The sequence below is a fragment of the Phascolarctos cinereus genome, unplaced genomic scaffold (genome assembly GCF_003287225.1).
Source record: "Phascolarctos cinereus isolate Bilbo 61053 unplaced genomic scaffold, phaCin_HiC Scaffold_9;HRSCAF=440, whole genome shotgun sequence".
NCBI lineage: Eukaryota > Metazoa > Chordata > Mammalia > Diprotodontia > Phascolarctidae > Phascolarctos > Phascolarctos cinereus.
The window spans coordinates 158,613,004-158,622,527 of NW_027556402.1; the positions used below are offsets into that span (position 1 = coordinate 158,613,004).

Consider the following 9,524-nt stretch of genomic DNA (forward strand, 5'->3'; position numbering starts at 1 on the left):
AGGCAACCCATTCCAGTTTTGAACAACTCTTATTATTAGGAAGGTTTTCCTCATATCAAACTGAAATCTGTCTCTCTGGAATATCTATTTCTTATTTCTCCCCTCTGGGATCCAAGCAAAACATTCCCGATTCCTCTTACATGTAAGAGCCCTTGAAGTACTTGAAGTCAAGTATCCTATCTCTCTCCCCAAACACACCCCCACCTCCCTGTGTTCTTTCATCTAGGTCTAGGATAAACATCCTAAATTCCTTCCATTGGCCCTGGTGTGGTATAGTATCAAGACCTTCTAAATGCCTGATCATACACACCCCACCAATTCAATGTTGATTTTCTTCTCAAACTATAGCACCCAAAACTGAGCATAATATTCCAAATGTAGTCTGACACAGGCAAATTGTAGTAGGATTATAACCTCCCTCCTTCTAGAAACAATGCCTTTATTTTTTTAAAAAATCTTTTTTATTTTTGTGAACTTGAACAGCAACAAACGTGAAGATTTTCCTACGCAAAAAAAGAACATAAGAAGAATGCCATATATCATATAAAACCATGAATCTCTGTTTATGTGCAATTTGGGGTTTTTTAAGTATATATTTAACATAGTCGTTTTAAAACAATTCTGTGTATTTGTAAATGTTTCATTGATTTTCTTTTGTCTCTCTTCTTCTTTTTATTTCTTTTTTACCTCATTATCACTGCCCCACTCCACAACTCTTCCCCCTTCAAAAAAAAGGTAATAAAATCCCTTCTTTGTAGCAAATAAGTGTGGTGCCTACTCACCTAACCCCAACTTGTACTAGCAGTGGCTGGTTACTTCTTCTTTCATGTTTATAAGGTAACCCTAAGGTCTCACCTTCACTAGTATACTTCCCTCCATGGATTATCAGTTGACATTAATTAACCGTATTTAATTATTTTCTAGAAATATGTGTTTCCTGAGGCGGTATCCTAAGGAAAATTGGAATAAGCATCACTGCTACCCCCAGTCTATGGTATACCCTCCCCAGGTACCTACAGAGTCCATAGGAAAGTGATTCAGCAGAAGGACTAAGTTGCAGTTCCTATAGTTCCTTTTGCTGGAAGGCCTTTTTTCCCTTCTATCCAACCACCATGAAACTCCCCCTGAGGATCGGTAGAACTTTCTGTTGAACTTCTTACCAACTCCTTATCTACTCTGTCTTTGGCTAACCTTTGCAAACTCTGCCAGCAGCCACTGCTGAATCAGGGACGCTGCTAGGATGTTGGTAAGAAGCCCAAATGCTTCAACTCTTTAGAACTGACAAGGGGGAAAGAAAAGGCAGAGGCTCTTGCACTCTCTGTTCAAATGATTCCCTCTGTCGGGCTTGGCTAGAGCTGCTCTCTCCAGGCTGGCCTGCCACTTTATATGAACCCTACAGGGCATGACTGAGTCTCTTCAGCCAATGCTAATAACTCTTTGTGCGAGATCATTTCATTTCATTTCCCGGCTTTCATTCCTTTCAAATTGATTAGGGAATTCTTGTATCTAGTTTAATGTCTTTGATTGGTTGATTTAGCTGCAGTATTCTCACTTTAAGTTAGTTATTTTAAGTTGAGTGATTGCTCAGTTGATTCCATGGGCTTCCACCTTTACATAAATATAGTCAAGCAAAACAAATTCACGTATTGGCCATAACTGAAAATGCGCTTCTTTTTCTTCACCTCTTGGGGGCAGCTGGGTGGCACAGCAGAGAGAGCGCTCAGGGTCTGGAGTCAGGAAGGCTCATCTTCCTGAGTTCAAATCTGGCTTCAGACACTTACTAGACATGTGATCCTGGGCAAGTCCTCAACCTTGTTTGCCTCAGTTTCCTCATCTGTAAAATGAGCTGGAGAAGGAGATGGCAAACCACCCCAGTATCTTTGGGGTCACAAAGAGTCAGACACTGCTAAACAACAACAATATTCATCTAGTCCATCATCTCTCTGCCAATTGAAGGAAAATATGATTCAGCATCAGTTCCCCTGGAGTCATGGCTGGTCATTGCCTTGATCATGTATCTTCGGTCTTTCAAAGTTGTTTTCCTTTACAATGTTGTAGTCATTGTATAAATTATTCTCCTGGTTTTTCTCATTTCATTCTGCATCAGGTCATAAAATCTTCAGGCTGTGAGTCAACAAGCATTTATTAAATACCTACAATGTGCCAGTCCCTGTGCTAGGGATATGAAGAAAAGAAAAAAAAGAAAAAAAACCCAACATCAAAAAACAAAAAACCAGTCCCTGCTCTCAAGAAGACTATGGTATAATGAGAGAGGTTGTCTTCTTAAACAACTACGTACAAAATTATGTACACATATACAATATACACACATATATACACATACATATATGTGTGTGTACATATACATACACACACACACACACACACACACATATACACATACAGAATAAATACAGATAATCTCAGAGGGAATTCCCTAAGATTAAGGAGGACCAAGAAAGGCTTCTTGAAGAAGGTGGGACTTCAGCTGAACTCAAAAGAATCCACAGAAGCAAGGAGAAGGACACAAGGAGGGAGAGTGTTCCAGGTATGTGAACAGACAGTCAGGAGATGGTATGTTATGTACAAGGAGCAGCAAGAAGGCTGATGTCACTGGATGGAGGGGGAGTATGGTTATAAGAACGGACAGGCACAGAGGGGGCAAGTTATGAATAGAGTAAGGCCAAGAATACAACCTTTTCCTATCCACTAGAGACTTTTAGGGTGACTCAATCCATGGAGTAGCATCTCTATTTTATGACCTTTTATTATATTTTCACTGCTATTTTTTACCGGTTGCAATTTCATAACCAGAGGCATATAGAGATTTCATTTTTGGTACTTGGAACTCAGTACCAGCTCTGCAGGCTGAATTCATTCATCAGTCAATTAACAAGTATTCGTTGATTGCCTACTAAATGTCAGGTACTCTGCTAGGAGCTCAGTATAAAAAGACAAAAATGAAACAAATGTTCTCAAAGAACTTATATTCTATGAAGGGATATATGTACATATATGTATATGCAGAATAAATAGTAGATTATTTAGGAAGAAAAGAACCTATCAATTTGGTTTGGTGGTGGGAGGGAAGAAGGGAAGAGTTGAGATAAGGCCTCATGCAACTGGTAATGTTTGATCTGAGTCTTGAAAGAAGTAAACAATTCCATGAAATGGAGGTGAGGAGACTGTCCTAGGTACATTGCAAGGGCATAGATAGAGGAGATGAAGTGCCATGTATGGGGAACCCCAAGAAAGCCAATTTGGCTATACCATAGAAAAAGAAAAAGAGGACTTGTATATGAGGTCAGAAACATAGGTTGGGACCAGGTTGCAAATGTCATTAAAAGCTAAACAGTGGAAATTAAATGAGATCTTAGAGGCAATAGGGGGCCACCAATGTTTATCAAGAAGGGAATGACATAATCATAACTCCACAAATTGCTTTAACAGATACGTGGAAAACAGATTGTAGTGAGAAAAATTTGTGGCGGGGAGAAATATCAGGAGGCCATTGTAATTGTCCAGGGGATAGGTGATGAAGGACTAAGCTAAGGCAGTGGCTATATGAAAAGGGAGGGAGGAAAGAATGTGAGGAAGCTAGAAATGATAGATTTAGTAACTGGTTAGATATGTTAAGATGAAGAGTGAAGAGCTCAGGATAGCATCAGTGCTGCAAACCTGGGAGACTGGAAGAATGGTAGCACCCTCAACAAAAATAGAGACGTACAGAAGATGAGTAATTTTGGAGGAAATTGTGAGTCCTGTTTGGGGCATGTTGAGTTTGAAACATCTCCTGGACATCCAGTTCAAAATGTCTAAAAGGCATTAAAAGATGGTGCAGAGCTAGAGCTAAGGAGAGGTTGGATAATAAGGTTGGATATAGATCTGGGAGTCATTTGTGGAAAGGTAATGACCAGATATGGTCTGTGCAGTAGAGGTCCAACACTTAAATTCTTTAATGCAATTTCTAGAAAAGGTACAAAAGTACCAAACACTGTATTCTCATGGAGTTGCAACCTGACTCCTTGGGGTGTTTCTTATAAACTATCTGTGCATTCACAGAAGGAAGATGAATACTAAATCTCCTCCATCTCCAGTTTCTACCTTCTAATCAGCCCTGGAACTCAAGTATGGGGTGGTAGGAAGCTCCATGAAAAGAAGGCAAATAATGAATGAAAAGGTAAAAAATCATAACCATACCCCAGTTCAGTTAATGGACTAATTCAACCAGCCTTTGAAAAAGGTGAATCTGGGCAGGTAAAGCACATTGATGCCCTAGGCAATAGGAAATGAAACTTAGAAGAAATTAAAACCTTTGAGAGGCTAACATGGCAGCAGTACGGGAGACCACCCATATTCAGATTGGAATAGGACACATTGAAAGTCTGAATTTCTAAGATTTATAGCTAGAAGGACATTATAGATCATCTAATCTAGTCTTCTCATTTTGTAGATGAGGAAATTAAGATTCAAACACATTAAATTACTAACCAAGGTCACCTAGTAGTCAAGTAGCGGTGATAAGATTCAAGCCTACGTCCTCTCAGTCCAAATCCAATGTCCTTTCTACCATCCCATAGTGTATTTATCTGCATCTTGGGAGGATGCTTCAGAGATTCTTTCATTGTCATTTCAGTCCCATTTTTAGGGGGAGAAGGAGAAGGGAGCGAGCATTTATTAAGCACCTACTCTGTGCCAGGCACTGTGCTAAGTGCTTCACAAATATCACAAATATTATTACAAAAATTCTCTCATTTAATCCCATTTTACAATTGAAAAAATTGAGGCAGACAGAGATTAAGTGACGTCCCCAGCATCACACAGCTGGTCAGTGTCTAAAGCCAGATTTGAACTTAGACCTTCCTGACTTTAGGCCCAGGGATCTTTCCACTGTACTATCTAGCTTCCTCTAGAGAAAGAAAAGGGAAAGATGGCCAAAAATTAAAATCTCTTTTTTGGCACGCATTTGTCTTAGCCTCTGGATAAACTAACAGAGATGGTATGGCCTATCTGCCGTATGCTATTAACAGTGACTGGAAACCTGCTGAAAAGCAGAAGCAAGCCAACCAGCCACCACCCCTCTCCTAATCAGAAAAGCCAATTGACTGAGGTGAATGCTAACAATGGCTCTTCCCTTTCTGGTTATGTGAAATAGGGAAACTCCAAAACCCCAACTGTTCAAAACACCCGGATGTATGGAAAGATCTATTCCTTTCCAGCTAAATCTCTCCAATCCCCACATTCACAAAGGACAAAAAGTGATTTGAGGTAAGGAAGATGCTAGACCATAAAAGTTTTGAAGGGCAACTGAGCAAAAATTTGTATCTGTCACTTAATAGGTTCATCAGCAGAAAGCTGACAAAGGAGGTAATATAGAAGGTGATGAGCATTTATGTTATTTTTTTTCCTCCATAGCAGATCATTGAATTGCTTGGTAAGGTGTAAAGGAATCTAATCTTTATCAGTAAAAAGGAGTACCCTTTTGTATGCATATATGTGAGGCAACTAAGTGACTTGCCCAGGGTCACACAGTAAGTGTCAAGTGTCTGTGGCCAGATTTGAACTCAGGTCCTCCTGACTCCAGGGCTAGGGCTTTATCCACCTAGCTGCCCCAAGGAGCACCCTTACTGATGAAATCGAGAGTCCTTGAAATTGAAATATCAAAGCAGCTGTAATATGCACTGGTCTCTAACCTGTTCATTCAATCATCATCATTCTTCAGAAATCACTTAAGTCCACTTCATAATGAGAAAATCAACAAGATAAAACATCCCCTAAGACCTTTCACTGAGTTAGCAACTGAGAAACAGAAGTCCAAAGTCCTTCTCCCTGTCAGTCCAGTTAGTCAATAAGCATTTATTAAGCACCTACTATGTGCCAGGCACTGTATTAAGCACTGGGGATACAAAAAAAAAAAGAGTCCATGCCCTCCAGGAGTTTACATTCTTATGATGGAGACAACAGATGAATAGTTAGTTACATACATGGTAAATAATACATATATGGAAAGTAATCTGAGAGGGGAAGGTAGTAGCAGCTAGCAGGGGGTAGGGGTGGGGGTGCAGGAAGGGCCTTCTGAACCATGCTTTTCCCCCATAAGGGATTCATTAGTTTCTCATTCATCAGTCTGAACAATAGTAATAATTGTAATATGTCTAATGCTTAATGGTTTGCAAAGCACTGTACAAACATGAGCTCATATGAACCTCATATTACCTCCATGAGGTAGGCACTATGTGCTATTACACCCATTTTACAGATGAAGAAACTAAAATTTACAGAGGCTAAATGATTTGCTCCTGGTCACACAATGAGCAAGTGTTGAAGACTGGATTCAAACACATCTGTCTGCCACCAGGTTCTGGACCATTAACCTCCAAAAGTTGCTTGTACGTGTGGATTCAGCATTCATTCAACTTAGATGTTAGTTTGCTGATTACTGATTACTAAGCTGAGGTTCAGTGTGGCCTAGTAGATTAAAAAATAGCTAGCATTTATATAGCACTTTACAAATATTATCTCATTTTACCCTCACAACAGTCCTGAGCAGTAAATGTATTTATTATCCCCAATTTGCAAATGAGGAAATTGAGGCAGACAGAGGTTAAGAGTCTTGCCCAAGGTCACACAGCTAGTTAGTGTCAAGCTGGATATGAACTCAGGTCTTCCTGACTCCAGGCCCAGCAGACTGTCTACTGTGCCACCTAGTCGGCCTTGGGTTCAAAGTCCTGACTGTGACAACACCCTAGCTGTGTGACAAAGGACAAATTCCTTAACCTCTCATTGCCCTGTATTGCAAAGGTTGCCAGCCCATCTAGATAGAGGGAGTTTATGACTTACCTACACTGATGAAATCACAGGTCCAGATCCTGTAACCTTCCCTCTCCCCAAAATACTCAGTTGTTCAAAGTACTGGCGTTATTGCCCACTGTTCACAAACATGCTATGCTATAGATCTCTGATTATTCAATCTGCCCAAAACTGGGTTGTTTGATTCGTGAAAACATTCTGCATAGCTCAATCTATCCACAGTCTCCAATTATCTATTTGGGACTTTTAATAGTTTGATAATGAGAGAGAAAGAGAGAGAGAGAAAGACAGACAGATCATGATGGACCCTTATCCCCACCCCATTCCCTTTCCTTACACACACACACACACACACACACACACACACACACACACACACTGAACCAGTGCCAATTTAAAACCTTAAAACCATTTTAGAGCAAGTCTACTCAGAATCCCAGTAAGCATTCAAATGCCAAGGCAATGCATCCATTCACACTCTCAATGAACCTAGCTGCCAGGATGAAAGATTGTACAGAGGTTCTCCTGGGTTTGTCCACCATTGTCCCCTCCCTTTCTTCCAGATAACACAAAGGGCCCATTTTACAGGAATTATAGAACATATTTTCCCATTTTCCTCCCCCAACACACTTTCTTTCTCCTCCTACAGCCATTAAGGGAAACCAAACTCACCCCAGAAAGATGTCCGCAAATGCTAATCTTCACATTCTAGTTTCAGTATGACTGCAAAGTTACACAGAAACCAAAATGATTAAGCCTACATTTCCTTCTAAATCAATATGCAAATGGTGACAACAGGGATACCTCTTCTCAGTGGAAATTCCAGAGCAAAAAAAGAAAAGACTTAGCCTAAGCAACCTCCCAATCCAAAGATACAGTTCCTTGTCACCCAGCTTCAGCTCCATGAAAATTTGGAATTCTGAACAAACTATCTTTCAGAAACTATGCTGTTTATTACCATCACTGTAAATACATCCAGGTCTGTGTGCTTCAAGATGTCCTGTTCATTCTCAGCTCTTCCCCAAGGGAGAAAGGAAGGGAGATGAGTCCTTGGGAGCTATTCATTTTCCTTATTTGAGAAATTCAGAGTGTCGGTTAACTCAGTTATTATATCAGGAGGCACCACCGTGTCCTGGCTCTGATACAGGGATTTGACGATGAGCTCTTCAGAGCTTGTATTTTTCGAACAGAAGGTTAATTTTGGTGCAGGCTCCTCTTCAGAGGGTTCCTATGATGTGGGTGCTGAGCTGTGGCTAAGGCAGACTTCCTCTCCTTCTTGGCTTCAATACAAGCTTCTAGGTGCTTGGATCTGAAATGGGCCCTTAGGGAAGTCCCATACCCTTGCCAGTCATACCCTGAAAATATTTTCCCAGCACAGAGGAACAGCTGATCCCAGGCTCCAGCTCCTTCCATGTAACATGCCCAATCACACAAACACCCACCTTTCATCAAGGAATGAATTCTTTCATTTTATCCCAGTTCTTAGCTAAGCAAAATTCACTCCAAAAAAATAAAATTAAAGGCCAGATGGGAATCCGCTCTACAGATCAAGCCGACAAACTTTTCTCAATTAATCTATTTCCAAATGTTGGCTAGAGAGTCAACCTTTTACCTTTCTGTCTGTCAGTAGGTAAAACAATACCACACTCCTAGGGCCTTTACTAAGGATTTTTCAAGTCTCCCATGAAGTTTCTTTCTCAACTCCTAGCCAATGCCAATTAAATAGCCCCTTTGGGACCAGTGTTTTTATAGGCATGAAAGGGACTTTCCAAATACAAATATGGAATATTTAGTATCCAGGTAGGGAGAATCCAATGGATTTTCCCATTCTCTTATCTGCTCCTGTTAGATTATTGACCTTGTGGAGGCTACAGGGTCCATCCAGTACAAATGATTCCTTAGTGATGGATAACTAATAAGGTTGTACGTCCCCTAGCCTCAACCCCACTTGGTGTGCTTGGTTATATGCAGAAAAGGGGTAGAAAACAGGTACACTCTGAAAGACTATAAAAGCTAAATTGAAAACAATGTTATAATAATGGCAAAACCTGGGAGGAATAGAACAGGGAGAGCCTCTACCTTAAATAAATGCTTAAAACCTGAGATTTCTTCCCTGGGTGACACTAAACAAGTTGCTTAAATTCTCTGGGCCTCAATTTTCTCCTCTGTAATTCAAGTAAACAAGTATTTCTTAAGTGCATGAAATATGCTAGAGATGGGAATTTCTTTTTTGGGGGGGCTGGACCTGTGATTTCATTAGTGGAAGGGTCTGTGGTGCAGAAACTCCTTCCATCAATGTAGATACACACGCCCTTCTCTGCAGTTCATAGTCTTAGAGAGATTCCTGTGGAGCTGGGAGTTTAAGTGACTTACCCATAGTCACATGGCTGGTATGCATGAGAGGTGAGACTTGAATCCACACCTTCATGACCACTGAGAACTGCTCTCTACGCACTATACCACACTGTTTTCCTAGACTTGGGGTATATAAAGACAAAAATGAAAGACCCTGCCTTAAGACTAGCCTTTCATTCTACTATAAAATGAGGAGTTGGAACTAGACAATTTCTAACGGTTCTTTTCCAGCTAGAAATCTATGATCCTATGATATTTGGTATATCTGAGGCGGTACCTTTTAGTTTGAGAAGAAAAACAAGCTCAATTTTATGGATAGATTTGGTGCTACATTTGACAAGCTCTGAAGCATCCCCTCT

General features: G+C 40.4%; 1 long non-coding RNA gene across 2 annotated transcripts; it reads right to left on the reverse strand.

The window, feature by feature from the left end:
* Positions 1-422: 422 nt before the first annotated feature.
* Positions 423-8,513, reverse strand: LOC144455123 (uncharacterized). 2 transcript variants are annotated; one of them, XR_013483794.1, is made up of 2 exons: positions 7,483-8,513; positions 423-2,124 (listed from the first exon to the last, which is right to left on the reverse strand). It is a non-coding gene; the product is annotated as an uncharacterized LOC144455123 (long non-coding RNA). The 2 variants fall into 2 exon arrangements; XR_013483793.1 differs by having other exon boundaries at positions 423-2,175.
* Between the last annotated feature and the right edge of the window lie 1,011 nt (positions 8,514-9,524).